General features: G+C 51.7%; 1 pseudogene; it reads right to left on the bottom strand.

Annotated features, from left to right (window-relative positions):
• Window positions 1-15,254: 15,254 nt before the first annotated feature.
• Window positions 15,255-15,969, bottom strand: LOC102012184 (annotated as a pseudogene).
• Window positions 15,970-16,721: the final 752 nt, after the last annotated feature.

Below are 16,721 nucleotides of genomic sequence, written 5' to 3'. Positions count from 1 at the left end.
CTTTTTGCTGTCTTGATCCTATACTCGTCTGCCCCTGTCTACTTTCCTTAATGAGCCCCCAGCCCAGTTTGAGAAGGTGACCCCTATAGCAGTAATAAGGAATTTGAGCTGGACCAAGAGCTGGGTCGTACAGACCTGGCCTGCTCGCTTCCCACACACTGCCCGCCCCCAGGCCTTGTGGCCAAGGGACAGAGATGTCCCAGGCGTCTGAGTTGAGAGGCGCTGGGGAAGAGCAGGTTTTCTCATATGTCCCATTCCACATTTTCAATCCGAGGGTGAAATTTCAGCTGCCCAACTCCAGTTCTAGGGATGTGGATACCAAGGCCACCTGTCCTTGCCATAGGAGAAGTGAAATTTACCCCAGCCCTGCAGAGGATGCGTGGGATGAAAATCTTCTAGGCCCTGCACTGGCCTCTCACCCATAGCGGTCTATTGAGATTGAGCTGTCCTGGGAAGGGACCAGAGCTCAGTGGTAGAGCAGTTGCCTAGAGTGGTGAGGACCTGGGTTCTATACCCATACTGCAAAAGAAAAGAAGGGTAGGAGGAATGGAGCTGCTGGATTTTGTTACTTGACATGTTTCCACCCCACATCTACCACACCCTTCCCAGCGTGGAGTCAGACACTACGTTGGCTGGATGGGACTGGCATGGTCATCTGACGGGTCTTGCATAGGGGAACCGGAAACTGCTGACCCATAGGAGAACTGAATTAAGAATGAGACTGATTTGTGATGCAAGCTGGGTAGGATGAAGGGGGAAAACCAGCCTGTGTCTGGGTTCCTCTTTCAGCCACACAAGGGTTTCCTGTAGTCTCTTCCCTCCCGCAAACCTCCCGCCTCCGACAGCCTGCTCTGGGAGGGCATCTACACCCCCTGCCGGCCTGCAGCTGCCAGGCTTCAGTGTGCTTGTGCATAGGAGGACACACAAGTCGGTTCATTTCACTTACTGCTTTTCTCTGAAGTTCTAGTCAGGTTTAATAACTGGTAAGTTCTGCGGAAGAGTCATGAAAGCAAGATGTAAATTATTTTTGGAAAGAAGGGACAGAAAGCCTCAGGAATCAAGTGAACAAGGGACTAGAAAATTTACTCAACCTCCTAACAACTTCCTGATCTCCTTCCCTCAATTTCTCTCCCCCTGGGGCCAAATCCTAGAACTTCAGTAGCTGTGAGTGGGGAGAGAGGAAATGGGAGCAAGTTGCAGTAGACCCTACCGTCAGGTGCCCTAGCGTTAGGAAGATGGGCCTACGAGGGAGAGGAAAACGCCAGGGGAGAAACGGAAACCCTTCAGTTCCGCTCTGCTCCGAGGCCACGCGAACACGGCGTGGACTGGGACCAAACCACTGGGGGAGAGGTTCTCACTCTCGCAGCCCCTCGCACTCCCTGTTGCGAAGGTGTGCCTGCATCTGGCCTGTAGTTACCTAGTCTTGTCCCCAGAACAGGTGTCCTACTTGAGTCGGGGTGAGCAGGGAGTGTCACCCTGCTGTCGTGCTCAGGGCCTGCCGAGGGGCCACAAGAGGGAACTCGGGCTCCAGGCTTCCTGGCCTCCGAGCGGAGCGGGCTTCACTCCAGAACTCAGCCTGGTCACCACTGCCACCCAGTGCCACAAATATGGAATGTCTGAGTTAAAATTATACTTTCTTGCTGTAAACCTCCCTCTTTGAATGAATTTTTGTTTTCCAGTACCAGGAATCGAACTCATGACCTTGCGCTTGCCAAGCAAGCACTGTGCCACTGAGCTAAATTCCCAGCCCCTGAATGAATTTTATTTTACCACCATTTTGCCTTTTCTCTCTTTTTCTTCCTGTCACTCCCACATAATGAAAAAGACAAAAGCAAGAGTGACATGTGTGTCCCAATATGCCCGTCATCCGTGGCTCCCAGGGGAGCCGTGCAGTGGCGGAAGACTTCGCAGGAGAGTGCAGCAGGTGACAGGAGGCCGACAGGGAAGTCCGGGACCGTGGGAGACGCTGGCCGCTGGCTCCAGTGGTCTTCCGGCACAAACGCCAACAGCATCGGTTCTCCGGTAACTGCCGGAACGTCCAGGCCACAAGGTGGTGAAATGAGTCCAGCTTCGAGCCCAAACGTTGATTTGAGTTCTGACTCTGCCACCTTTTGGTGACAAGGCCCTCGGTGAGATGCGAGCTTTCTGAGTGTCAGTTTCCTCCTTGTCTTTAAACATGAGTTGTTGAATGGGTGAAGGCAGCATGTGGAAAAGGCCTGTGGCTGCTGTGATCAGTAGCTTAGCTCAGCAGGCGAGGACGGGGAGCTCAGATGGCCAGAGCACCCTCTGAATGAGGGCAAGCGTACAGGGTTCACTGCTGTCACTGTTTGAGGCCATGAACTTGATCAGGCCGCAGGCTGTGCCCCACACCTCTTCCCAGGAGAGAGAGTGCTAGATGCCAGGCTACAGGCAGGAGCTGTGAGAAGGGAGCATAGTCAGTCCCTGGTCTTCGGGACAGAGCTTGGCACAAACCAGGTTTCCACTAGAAAGACCGTTTATGGCAGTGGGCGACAAGCGAGGTCAGGACGCTTCCTCCCGGCCCATGTCTATGGTGAGCAGCTGGACGGAGCAGTGCGGCCAGCTGCCCCGGCTACGTGGGGCAGCGTTCTCGCATCACAGCTGCCCGTGGACGTTGCTTCAGGACATTCCCATTCTTCCTCTTCCTCCTTCCCACTGACTTTGCCACATCATCTTCTTGCCCAAATGAACTGGAGAAGGGAAACTCCTTTGGGAGGTAAGACGGGGGCGTTGAGGACAGAGCGGAAATGGGGTGAGGGAAGACACATGCACAGAACAATGCTTATTTCACATTTCCAGGACATTCCCTGAGCTTTCCTCTTCCTCCCCATTACACTGTTAAGGAGGGCCTGGGGGAGTCGGGAAAGGTGCGGTGCTGCTCTCCCCGCACTGGGCAGAGCACTGGGCAGAGCGTCTGAGGTGTTGGCCAGGAAAGCTGAGGAGCTCATTCACATGCAGTCTCCACCGCGCAGCTGTAGGTTGTCCAGGGTGAAGAGAAAAGGGGATGCTCCAGCCCTCACAAACCGTGCCTAACCCTAGGAAAAGAGCCCTTCCCCACCCACTCTCCCAGCCCCTCTGCCGACAGGACATTTACCTCCTTCTCCCAGAAAACAGTTCCAAAGAGACTCCCCGATATAAACCTCATAGACCAGCAGACCCAGCCCTGTTCTGCAGCCCTGAGAGCTGTGCTGCAGCGCCTCCCCCTGCACCCTGCTTCCCTAAGCCTGGTGCATTTCTTTCTGCTTCCCTCCTGCCTCCCGGCCTCCCAGCCACAGCAGCCAATCCCCAGCCCGCTCTGGAGCCGCACCATATATGGAGAGGTTGGAAGGAAACCCGAGTAAACGCGGGAGCAGACACACGCACACGCACGCACACATACACCACCAGGGTTGAGTGCCTCTCTGCACGTGATCCTGTGTGTGTGTGTGTGTGTGTGTGTAACATGTGAGTCCTGCTGTCCTGTCCCTAGCTCACCCCACGCACAGAGAGAGGAACCTGTTTGCTATTCCCCACCTTTCCTCAGGCCCCGGGAGACCCTCGCTCCAGCCCGGCATTGCCTGTGACCTAGATTCCCCGCACTAATTACAAGCCTAATGGGGTTCTAACAAACACCCAACTTAGCACAGCTGAGACCCTCGAGGTCAATTAGTGCAGCCAGGCTCCACTGAGGAAATGAGAGTCAGAGCCAAAAAGTGAGCCCCGGCGTCAGCCCAGCCCCACTGCACCCCGGGGGTTGGCAGCAGGGATGGGGAGATGCAGAAATTAGCAGGGCCAGCCTACCAGTGGGATCGTGGAGACTTAGCAAATGTGGGCAGAAGTGTGTTCAGGCTGGGGAGCATCACAGGCTCCCCACCCCTACCTGATTAGCGGTGTAGAGGTTGATGCCACTACAGAAACGATGGGCATAAGGCAGGTTTCATAGGGACTTAAAATGAGGACCTGTGAAAAGCAAGCAGCGCTGAGCTCTGACCTCCAGGACGTGTGTCCTCATCTCTGACTCTTAATCCCTCCTCTTCCTGGAGTCCAGTGTTGGTGAGGTCATACCCATGTCCCTCCTGGTTTGGGATAGCTCAGAAGTCACCCCTTCCTTTTGGAAGTTTTGGGCTCAAGCTCATTCTCGCTTTCCCTTCCTCCAGGTACTAACACTGCCATAGCACACGGCCCCTTCCTGGAAGGATCCTTTCAGTAGGTGGCAAAACAAGGTGCGAAGTAGCTTCCTGGCCCGTCCTGGACATGCGGGACAGTGTCCGCACCTCCATTCTATGCCATGGCTCTGCGGAGGTGGGAGGGGAATGAGGGTGCTCTAAGTGCCAGTAGGGGTGACTCATGGCCACCGAGGAAATCAGACAGGAGCTCATCACCCTGCAGCACCCAGCAGCCCAGGCCACAGAGGCCGGCCCTCTGGCAGCATGCGCGTCCAGGCCTCTGCAGTAACCGGATGGCTCCCATAAGCGCATATCTAGATGTCTGTGTCTCCCAAGTGTATTTCTCCAGCCTAAGCCCCAACCCCAAAGATCAAGGCCCTCACAGCCAAGTGTCTGTTTGACATGTCTGCCTGAGATGTCTCTAACAGGCTCCTTCAGCTTACTACAACTGTGGCAGCTTATTAAATAATGGTTCTCAGCCAGCCTTCTCCACACTCCTCTTCAGTGTCACTTTAGGGTACCTTCTATCGGAGAGGCATTGTTTCTCCAACAGCTGCTTGACTCTGAGTCTATGTTGACCAGTGGAACCTGCCGCTGTGTAAATTCCAGAGCTTAGGGATCTTGTAGTTTCCACTTGGACTTATACCTCTTAAAATTCAGCTGCAAACAGGGGCTGGGGATTTAGCTCGGCAACAAAGCGCCTGCCTGGCAAGCGCAAGGTCGTGAGTTCAGTTCCCGGTACCGGAGAAAAACCAAAAAAAAAAAAAAAAAAAAAAAAAAAAAAATCAGCTGCAAACGAGAAGCCCGGACTAGCATCCTTGATGTGAGACAATGTAGTTTTAGAACCCAAAACCACATGGATCCATCCCATAATCCAAACATCCAGCCAAACACAGCTGAAGACATCCTACCAGGGAAGACCAGCAAACCAACTGCCTGGCTGCTCCCTGGAATCTGAGGAATCAATAAACCGTGCTTGCCTTAGGTCACGAAGTTCTGGGTGCTTTGTCACTTAGCAGTGCGTACTACAGCATAAGCTGGTTCTCGGAAGGGTGATGCTGCCACACCTGGAGCTTAACCCATAGCGTTAACAATGGGACCCGGCAGCAGACAGAGGCCACGGGCAGCAGTTAGTGGAGGAAGTCGCTGTTGGAGACTGGAGGAGGGTCCTCAGCTTATATTGTGGTGGAATAATTTACAAAACTGTAACGTAAGAGACAGAAAAATGTATGTAATAATAATCTTATTGGAGGTGGCGAATGATAAGATATTGCAAGGGAGAAGAACTTGAAAGGGACTTTCTGTTTGTAAACAAAATTTGAAGGAAAACAATAGTAATTTAAGAGACTGACCTCAGAGGGGACAACCCTGACCAGTGAGAAGACTGGGGGATTTGCAAAGTATCTTGGACAGTGCATACCAGGATAATGGGATTGGCCGGCTGTTACTAAACCGCTGTATCTTATTAGAAAGACAAGGAAGAGCCAGAAACTGTGTGAAGGCCGGTGACTTCTCTGCTATCTTACAAACAGGCCCTTACCCCCTGTGGCAGGAGAGCTATAAAAGCTGAAGACCCAGCTTGGTAATACAGGTGCAGAGCTGAGAGCTAACAGTAGCTGGAACCTCAAGCTGAAGTCAGTCGAGCGTGCCTGGATCAGGGCTCTAGTTTAGGAAAGCTGACACACAGAATGGGGACATCTGGTACTCTGGTTGGTCATTGTCACTGAAGCCTTTGGATGTCTACATTATTCTGAACACACACAGCCTTCAAAGGCTGCCCCCTCCTCCCTGCTAAGAGCTTGTGTCTCCCACCACTTAGGAAAGATACCGCGGAGGTCCTTCCTCAGGACCGGACAGCAGCGGCCTCCAGATCTGGTTCGCTCCCTTCCTGGCTGCCAGAAGGATCGTTCGGGCTAAACCACAGCATAATTCAGCCAGGAACATGTGGGACCTTAAGCACCCAGCACGTTCCGTGGGAGCTAGGAAGTGTCCCATCAAAGAAGCCAGAATATAAAATTGGGTAAGAAAGAATTTATACGATGTGATATGCATATATAGTACCAAGTCCCAAGATGGATGCAGTTGTCATATATTGCAAACATAGACCAATACATTTTTCTTAAGCTTTCAAAAAGAAGATAGCAAATAAAGATTCTAAAAGAAAACGGAGAGAGGGAGAGAGACTATTAATTAGAGAACACTCACCTGGCATACGGAATTACACAGCTATTAGGGGTCTTCTTTCTGACCTGGAAAAAGTAACCCTGAGCAAAGCTGAGTGACGTCAGCAGAGCAGGGAACTGAGAAGCTTAGAGAAGCAGGCGCGCAGGGCGGGAGTGGAGCTAGTGTTCGGGTCCGAGGCCCTCCCGGCCTTTCTGTCTGAGACTCCCGGCTGTCCCGCTTCCCCCTCTGCTTTAGCAGCATCCGCACCCCCACACAGCTCTCCCACCCGCACCCTCAGCACCCGCTTCGCAGAGGCCCTGACGGATGCACCCTCCTCTCGCCTCCTCGCTCAGCGTCCGTCCATCAGCAGGTTTCCGGGGCCCACATCCAGAGCACACCTAGAATCCAGCAGCGCTGTCTCTCCTCTGCCAGCCCTTGTCTGGTAACTGCAGATTCTCCTGCTCTCCCGCTGCTTTCTCATCTTCCCATTCAGCAGCTCACGGCTCTGTGAGGAGACACAGGACGCTTGCCGACCTAACACCATCCGAGCTTCACATCACCTTCAGATAAAGAATCAGATCCTGCTCTGGCTCATGAGGTCCTTCATCATCTGAGCCGCACGGGTCTGGAGCCCTGCACTGTCCCGCCGAGCAGACTTCCTTCCTGTTCTTCAAACAGCAACCTGCCTCCCGCGCCGGGGCTTCGCCCTCGCTGTCCCCACTGTCTGAATATCCTTGTCCTCTTCCATAAAACCTTCACTAAGCACGGCTCCTCTGAGACCGCTTCTCCCCGGCCACCCTGTCTCAGGGAGCTCCTCTTCCAACAGGACTGTTTCCATATTGTCCTCTCTGCTTTCTTACAGTTACTGCGATCTAATTATTCTTCTCATTTGCCTTTTCATTATATCTCTCCCTGAGTAAAATATAAGCCCCACAGGGCAGGGCTTAACTGCAGTCCCCCAACTCCACGCATACAGTGTAACTAACTCAGTGATTATTTGTTTAACAAACAATTGGATAAATCACCAAAGCCACCCACACCTCCGCCACATCCATCTCCATCACTTAGTTTCAATATAATAATATTAAAATATTTTCTTGGGCCATGTGTGGTGGCACATGCCTGTAATCCCAGCACTTGGGAGGCTGAGGCAGGAGGATCGCCATGAGTTTCAGGCCAGCCTGGGCTACATAGTGAGTTCAAGGCCAGTAAGACAGTAAGGCCCTGTCTCAAAAAAAAAAAAAAAAAAAAATCTTGCCCCTTTACAGTTTTAAATAGCATATTTTTATCATCATGATAATTTGTGTCTATGTTGCTCAATTTTTAATTTTTCTAATTAACCCTGTAAAGGAAATAGAACAGAGAGCATTGCTAACTAAGGATTAAAAAAATCAAAGCTCAAAGAAGTAACCAAGCCAGAAGGCACCAAAATACAAGCCTAAAAGTAGACATTGGACAGCGAAGGGATGTCTGACAAAGCCTGTCAGGAGCGAGGCCCTCTCCCCCAAGGGCCCTCACCCAGAAAGAAGATCAGGGTGCCTCTGCCTCCTCTGGTTTGATCATTTACCAGAGTGACTCACAGAACTCAAGAAAGCAAAACACTTACAATTAAAGGTTTATTATAGTAAACCGGGCGTGGTGGTACACACTGGTAATCCCAGCACTCAGGAGGCTGAGGCAGGAGGATTGCCACAAGTTCAAGGCTATCCTGGGCTATATAGTTAGTTCAGGGGCAGCCTGAACCATACAGCAAGACCCTGTCTCAAAAAAATAAAATAAAATAAAGGTTTATTATAACAAAAGGATACAAATCAGGGCTTGCCCAAAGAAAACAGTGCAAATTCTGGAGAGGCCACACACCGAGCTCCGCTGCCTCTGGGCCTTGACGCCACGGAGCTGAGGAGCTGAGGAGCCTCACGGACCTAACCGGAGGCTCAGTCAGGCTTCTGCGGGGCTTTCCGGGGCCTTGGCCACGTCCGCCCTTGCGGCCGCCTTTCGTCTCCCCGATGTGAGGGCCGATGCGGCAAGATGCAGTGCCCGCCAACCCCCACTATAAATCGCACTGTCAGCCACCTGCCGGCCGGCTTCTCAGGCAGGGCCTCGAGGCCAGGACGCCTCCTCCCAGGGCGGGGACCCGGCCAGGCCTCTCTGTGGGTACAATTAGTTCTTCACTTTTCTTTTTTTTAAATTCCAAATCGAGCCCTGTAAACACAGGTCCTGGCTCATCTTCGATCTCTGCGTCTTTGACCCCCTCCTCCCCTGTCAGAGCTGGCTTCTGGTCATGCATTGCTCTGGAGACTCCAAAGCCATGAATAGACCAACGACCAGTTCGGACCTAAAAAGAGCAGAGGACAGAAGTAAGCAAACTCCTTAGCATCAGACAAGAGGTATGCAGCTCACAGAGGAAGAAAGGATTACAAAGTCTTTTTTTTTAACATGATGTTAAAATAAGATCCAGTAAATGTATCTCTCGGTAAGGAAAAGACTAAACAATACCCAGCAGTGACATCAGAGTAACATAATACTGTAATCTACTTGACATTCTCTGGTGATACACCACAACATCACGGCCTATAATTTCCTACAGACTAACACGCCAAGAAAGTGCCAATTATTTATTGAAATGCAGAATTTAGATGCTTTCCTCTAGTGTAGAGGGGTACACGCCAGTTGGCATGGGTACACAATTATGTGCCTTCTTTCTCTCACTTTTTTAGTATATGTGCTGCCAAAGCGAGCACTTTCTCTCTTTTTACAAAAGTTGATTTTGGATTGGGCATGGTGGCGCACGCCTGTAATCCCTGGATTTGGGAGGCTGAGGCAGGAGGATCACTGTAAGTTTGAGGCCAGCCTGGGCTACCTAGTGAGTTCTAGGCCAAGCTAAACTATATAGTGAGACCCTGTCTAAAAAAATTAAAAATTTGAGACAAGTTTTAAGAAAATATATGGCACAATGAAAGCATAACACAAGTATAACAATAACGAAAATATAAAAGGGTATTGATATTGCTGGCTGGAAGGCCAGGTTCCCGTTTTGGCTGTGCTACTTCCTGGTTATTTGACACTGATCAGGTCTTAATTCCTAAGTCTAGTTCCTTGTCCCAGAAATGGTGATACTCATCCATGCTTTATTACCCCATAGGGTCATTGGAAGAATCAGGTGAACTGATAGGGTGTAGGGTGTTTTGCAAACTGACGCACAGTGTCTTGCTAATGCTGGTTATCATTTCAATAAAAATTATTTTAGAAGTGACATGCATTTTACTGGGATGCAAAATCTAACTGAAGAAACAGACAAGAATCCCAGAGTCAGGCCAAGTGTGGTGGTACACTGCAACCCCAGCACTCCAAGAGGCTGAGGCAGGAGGATCACAAATTGGAGCCCAGCCTGGGCAATCTGGTGATTTAGGGAGACTCTGTCTCAACATTTTAATTAACAAGTAAATACATTAAAAGAATTCCAAGCACAGGTAGCCTGAGATAAAAGAAGCTACCTTAACAGTCTTAAAATACAAACAGACCCCAAATTACAATGGTTTGACATAATTTTTTGACTTCACAATGTTACAACAGCAATACTTAATCAGGAGAAATTATATGTTGAAGGCTAGTGTGGTAGTACACATCTGTAATCCCAGCCAGTCGAGAGGCTGAAGCAGGAAGATCTTCAATTCAAGGCCAGCCTGAGAAACTTAGTAAGACATTGTCCAAAAATAAAAAGGGCTGTGGATGTAGCTCAGTGCCAGCATGGCCACAGCCCCGGGGTTTGGTACCTCTTAGGAGAGAGAGCGGGGAAGGAGGGAGGAAGGGAGGAATGAGGGAAATCACATTTTGAAATTTGCTTTTTTCCTGGGCTCCCGGGGGTTAGGCACTCTGTCTGTGCTGGAGGGTGTGTGCGAGCTGCAGCCAGTCAGCCACGGGAGCACCGCAGGAAACACCTGGCTCTATGGTGTCCTGGGCCGTGAAACTCTGGCTTTTGGCAGTGTATTAAATGCATTCTCATAATATTTTCAACTCTCGGGACATGATCCCATTATAAGCCAAGGAGCACTGTGTCTAGAAATGAGCTATTTCTTTTTTTATATTTTTATTAGTACCTTAGCAGTATGTAATGATTACATTCATCATGGGGAGTTGATACATGTATATAGCACATCCTTTATTTATTTATTTATTTTTTTTTTTGTCTTTTTGAGACAGGGTCTCACTATGCAGTTCTGGCCGGCCTTGAGCTCACTTTGTAGCCCAGGCTGGTCTGGAACTCGCAGCGATCCTCCTGCCTCAGCCTCCCGAGTGCTGGGATTATCGGCGTGCACCACCAGACTAGCTTCAGATTCAACCTTCTCCGGTGTAACCAGTTTTTCCGGCACCATTTGTTAAAGAGGCTCTTCCCTCCAGCACATGTTTTGTGTCCCTTCATCAAAAACGAGGCGGCTGAACAAGCTTTGGGCCGCTTCGGCATCCACTGCTTTCTTCCACTGATCTACAAATCTGTTTTTACGACAGCATCATGCTGTTTTTTCCACTGTAACTTCGTGCTGTAACTTGGAATCTGGGATTGTGATGCCTCCTGCTTTGCTTTTGGTGCTCAGCATTGCTGCTGCTATTCTGGGTCTCTTCTGGTTCCACATGAATTTTAGGGTTCTTTTCTCTAGTTCTGTGAGGTATGCTGTCACTACTTTGATTGGGATTGAATTCAATCTATATATCAGTTTTGGTAATATGGTCATGTTGACAGCATTAGTTCTGCCTGTCTAGGAACAAGTATCCAATTTCTGGTGTCCTCTTTGACCTTTTTCAGAGTACCCTAGTTTTCCTTATAGAGGTCTTTCCTAGAACTGACTATGTTTGGTCTCTGCTATTCATTCATATAGATTCTTGGAGCCTCAGTTACTCTATATCAAACTCACTGAGCCTCAGTTATATCATCTGTCAAATGGGAATAACATGTGCCCTTTCCCAGAATGTTTGGTAGGAGGTTCACATTAGACCAATGTTGCTAAGGTCCTCTGCCAGCCATAAAGTGCTACACAAATATGAAGAAATCTGATAATAATTCCCTAACTTTTAGGCATAGTTTCAACAAAGTACGCAGGGTGTGAGATGCTGGCCATCCATCCCAGGGAAGAGTAGAATGTGCTTCTCTCTAGCATCTTCAGGCAGATAGCACATTGCCTTGTAAACACCATTCCAGCAAGGCCTTGAGGAAAAAGGTAAAATGAAACACAGACCCTGGCCCCCCACCTACTCGGTGACTCTTCCCCCCACTGGGCCAACTAGACATTCTGCGCTCTGTTGACGGAGGAACTGAAGCTTGCAGTCGTTACCCAAAATCATGCCCCTGGCAAACAGCTGCTTCTAGAACGGACTTCTCGACACCAGGCGGGGAGCGGACAGAAAGGAGGAGCTGGTGGGAGGCGGCCTGACACGGATGGCTCCCTCCACAGTCCCCGCAGCCAGAGGGCACGTGCTCCGGCGGAGGCCTGGGAGTGAGTCCCACTCCTGGGGAAAAGCAGCAAGTGCCTGCAGACCACCCTCGTGCGCCTGCCGGCCTGCGCCCACAGCTCTCACCTCCAGCCAGGGAGAGGGCGGTACCACCAATCTGTGCTTTCTTTCCCCGAAAATTTTCTTGCTCTGACTTTTCAGAACCAGAGAGCATTTTCTCAGCCCCACCTGCCCTCCCCGCTGGGGACAGGGGCTTTCCCCAGGACGGGGCCTTCTTCCCAGCTCCCCTGTAATAGCTCCGTAAGTTTCTTCACGTCAGAGACGTCTCAGGCTGGAGAGTTGGTTTCTCACTATCAAAAGACACCAGTCACACCAGTTTGCAAGCTGTGCTTGGACTGCAGAGTTGCTGGAAGGTCGATTTCGAGCTGTTTGCCCTCGTGCCAAAATTGCACTTCAGGTTTCGCCTCTCCTGGCTGGGCATCAGCCCCTCCCCTCACCCCCGGGGACAGCCTGTTAACCTCCCATGTGCTGTGTCTCCTCTCCCGCTCCCAGATCAGCCCATGCCGCAATCAGAGCGATCGATGCATTTCAATCTGATACTCATTCCCCACTTCTCATGAGTTTAAATTTTCCCCCCAGTACCGGGATGGAACCCAGAGCCTTCACCCTGAGCTACATTCCCAGCACTTTTATTTTTTATCTTGAGACAGGGTCTCACTCAGTCCCTACATTGTCCAGGTGGGGCTCAGACTTGAGATCCTCCTGCCTCAGCCATGCAGATTGCTGGGACTATAGGTGATCCTGGCTGAAGGCCAGCTTCTCCACGGCTCACAAGGCCCGCTGCGGTCTGCAGCCTGCTTTTTTCCACAGCCTCCCCTCCTTCTGTGCTCCCTCTGTGGACCAGGCCCCGTGAACTGTGCCTACTATTCCCCAGCCAGTCCTGCTCTCTCTGCCCCCACTCTCCTGCCGCTGTGTCCTCTCCTGGGACCCCACCTCCCAAGCTGAACTGCTGGGCAGGGACCAAAATCTACACCCAGAGCAGCTACCAGGCAGCTGCCACCGGCTTGCTTCTCCTGCTGGAACAAGTATCCTTTCAATTAAAAGTAATAAATCTCTTGTTTTAAGTGGCGGATAGTTAAGACTGTTACTCTTGCTCCCAGCAATCCTTGAAAAAAACTTTTGAAGAGGAAACTACATGATTTAAGTGGGAAGAGATCAAACATTAAGGCCCTGATCAAATTCTTCCAGCAGCCATGCCGAAGTTGATGACTTCCGTTGTTTATATCAAAGCCCTTCACAAAGCCCTCTCCTGTCATGGCGTCACAGCAATCTAGGTTCATCCTCGAAGGTGGAATGGCATTAGGCAAGGTGGTAATGCTTATAATTCCAGCTACTGAGGAGGCTGAGACAGGAGAATCTCGAGTTCAAGACCAACCTTAGCAACTTAATAAAATTCTATTAAGAAAAAAAGAAAAAGATAGTGAAATTACCTTTCTAAGCTTAACTCAAAAATCTGTGAATCACTTGGACTCCACTAACCCTTTAACCTCAGACCTCCAAACCTGGAGGCGTTAGTTTTTACTGGGAAATGTGTGGTCTTTCAGCCTTGAAGGTCCCTTTCCCACTCGACCGGGAGGGTGCGCTGTGGGACCTAGGTTTGAAGGCGCTTCCTGGACGTAGATTTGAAGGTTTCTTTAGGCTTGAACTGCGGGATACAAATGCCTTCATGTCTGTCCCCAGGCAACACAGACCAGCCTTTCTGCTTCTGCTACAATAGGCACAGCATCCCCGTCTTCGAAAATCTGTCACACTTCCAGACACTCGGATAACAAATTCTCTCACATGCAGTGGCAACTGATTATTCGGCTTAGGCTTCACGTTGTTTTAAGCACTTCCCACACATCGTCTTCAGCGCTCCTCTAGCACCCACAAGGCAATCTCAGCCGCCGCGGCGGGACAGGCAGCGCGGGGGGCACACAGTCCGGTCCCCAGCCGGGCCGGGCCCTCCCCACGGCCGTGCCCTCGAGCCGCCGCCGCCTCAGAGCTGGAAGGAAGACCAAGGACAACACGGGACGAGGACGAGCCCCACCAGCACCCCTGCATCGAGCCGTCCCGGCAGAGGGGGCCCCAAAGTCTGCGAGTGACTCCACCACCGCCCCTCACGGACCGAGGAGCTCTTGGTATCCTGGGAGGGTGCTTCCTCTGCTCAAATTTAGATCTCTCCAAGTCAGAGGCAACGAAGGAAGCAGCGGTCAGGATTCAAATCCTCAGCCTTGGACTTCCTCCTTTCTCGCCCAGCAGCCCCTGTGCAGCAGCGCCTGGATTCGACCCCAGGAGCCACCGCAGCCACACTGGTGAGTCAGGAGCTGCGCCCCCACCCAGTCCCCAGGGCTCCCACCCCGCGAGCCCAGGGACCGTGGGAGCATTGCCTGGCACCCAAAGGCAAAAAGTCAACAAAGACAAACAAGAGTTAGCTCAGTGTGGTGGCGTACCCCTGTAATCCCAGCACTCGGGTGGCTGAGGCAGGAGGATCGCTGCGAGTTCGAAGCCAGCCTGGGCTACACAGTGAGTTCAAGGCCAGCCTGAACTGCACAGCGAGACCCTGTCTCGCAACAAAAACAAAAACAAAAGCAAATACCCTATTTTCCACTCACTTGGAAAACCGACTTTAACGGCGCGTGAGGCCTTTGGCGCGGAGGGGTGGGGCGGCGTGGAGAGCCGCGAGGATGAGCTGCAGGAAGCCGCGGCTGTTCCACAGCGAAGCTTCTGAGGCCTCTACACGGCCTCGTTGGTCCGTTAAAGCAGCGCTTTCGGGCGGACTCTCAGCTGGTGAGAACAGTGGGCCCTGTCCCGTCTCTGCCAACTCCTTGAAAAAGAAAAACCTCCTGACCCGCTGTCCGGTTTTGCATTTTGTATTCTGCCCCTCAGTGCGGTGAGGACCAATGGGAGGGAGAGCGTCTGTGCGAACTTGGAAGAACGCAGACGTTCAAAAGCACCCAGCAATCCCTGCTCTCAGCTACTCCTGAAGGTCGTTTCGTGCAAGCCAGCGCCAGTTTAAACGCAGAAAGTCCGTCCTGAGCCCTGGGAAGCAGTAAGGGTCTTCTCTGTTTTGGGGCTACCAAAAAAATCAGAACGATACAGTGAGCGTGCACAGCCCACCCGTTCTCTCCAAATCAAGCAGTATCGCTTTCCAAATTTAATCACAAAAGTCTTTTCACCTCAACAAATTAAATTTGTTTGGGCGGGGGTGTTTTTTGGGTCTTTTGTGAAAAACCACAGCGCAGAAACACTGCAGCTCGGGCCTAACGGCTCCAGGTGCCACGCGGCGCTCCGGGAACAGTGCTGTGCGGGCCGCGGGGACTCCCCCGGACCAAGCCGCCGCGGGGTGGCCGCCCGGGAAAGGGTGCTGCTTCCTGGCAAAGGAGAGCTTCGTGGCGTTGTTCTGGGTGATCCTAAAGCCCTGCAGGGCGTCCCGAGCGGCCGCTACCTGCACCTGCGTCGAGCTGCACGAAGGCGGCACGCGCGGCCCATCGCGGGGGCCTCCCCGAAGCCAGGGCGCTGCTCGGGAAGCCTGGACAACAGGCGCTCGCCGGCTGCGCGGGCAGATTACTGAGGATCAGTGCGCGATTTGGTGGATTCTCCTACCTGCTGGGCAGGTGGCATAGCCGCCGTTAGGCCGCGGCCCAGGGGGCACCTGGCCTGGTGCGAGGCCTGCAGGCGGGGTCGTGCCAGGAGGCGGCATGCAGGGCAGCAGGCCCGACCTGGGGTGCACAATGCGGGGAGCCTGAGTCTCTGGGGCAAGCCCCGGGCAGGGCCCTGGACAGCTCCCACCACAGCCTTCTTGCGCAGGCTTCTTGACAGACGGCGTCTCCTGGCTGTGGGCTTCCTCTTCTCCTGCTTGCGGTCCCGCTGCACAGAAGCACCCTTCCCCTGGCAGCGGTGTCTGGTCGGTCCTGGCATACTGGATGCGCAAGGGCTTGTCACAGAAGGGGACGCCGCGGGGCGTTGGTGGCACTGCTGACCTCCTTGAAGATGACAAAGGCCCGGGCCCTCATCTTTAGGCTGGAGACACCAGGATATCCAGGAACTGGCCAAACTAGGAGAAGATGGAGTACAAGGACTTCTCCAGCTCCTCATGCTTGATCTCACTGAGGTTGTTGATATAAATAGCGTGGCTGGGGGTCTGGGGAACTGCCATGGTAGGGACTCAGGGCCACAGGGCCAGTGAGGAATGCCAGCCGAGTTGCTCAGACCACACTGAGAAATTACATTTTTAAAAACCTTTTCACAACCAACTCTGCTGGCACCACTATAAGAAAATAGTTCCAAAAAACAAGCAAAAAAAAGTGATGGAGAGGGGCTGGGGATTTAGCTTGGTGGCACAGCACCTCATGAGGTCGTGAGTTCAATTCTGGCACCGGAAAAAAGCAAAAAAAAAAAAAAAATAGTTGATGCAGACCATCCAAAATAGGAGGTTGGGGATATATCTCAGTGGCACAAGTGCCTGCCTGGCAAGCACAAGGTCCTGAGTTTGATTCCCAGTACAAAAAAAAAAGAGTAGCAAATAGTCTCAAAAGCATTTTTTTTCCTGAAAGCATTTTTTACTACACTTTGGTATACCCTGTGTAGGATTTCTAGATTTACCTTTGCTATTTTATTTTTCTTAAAAAGTTCAGCTGGGCATGGCAGCACACACCTGTAATCCCAGCACTCTGGAGGCTAAAGCAGGAAGAGTTCAAGGCCAGCATGGGCTACATGAGACCCTCTTTAGAAAAGTACAGTTTAGTAAGTGCAGTTTAGCAGGGCATGGTGGCGCACACCTGTAATCCCAACACTCAGGAGGCTGAGGCAGGAGGATTGCTGTGAGTTAGAGACAGGCCTGGCCTACAAAATGAGCTCAAGGCCAGCCTGAACGGCCTGGTGAGACCCTGTCTCAGAAGAGGCAAAAAA

Source organism: Chinchilla lanigera, unplaced genomic scaffold (assembly GCF_000276665.1).
Source record: "Chinchilla lanigera isolate Chin_1 unplaced genomic scaffold, ChiLan1.0 scaffold00012, whole genome shotgun sequence".
Taxonomy (NCBI): domain Eukaryota; kingdom Metazoa; phylum Chordata; class Mammalia; order Rodentia; family Chinchillidae; genus Chinchilla; species Chinchilla lanigera.
This window is presented reverse-complemented; position numbering and strand designations above follow the sequence as displayed.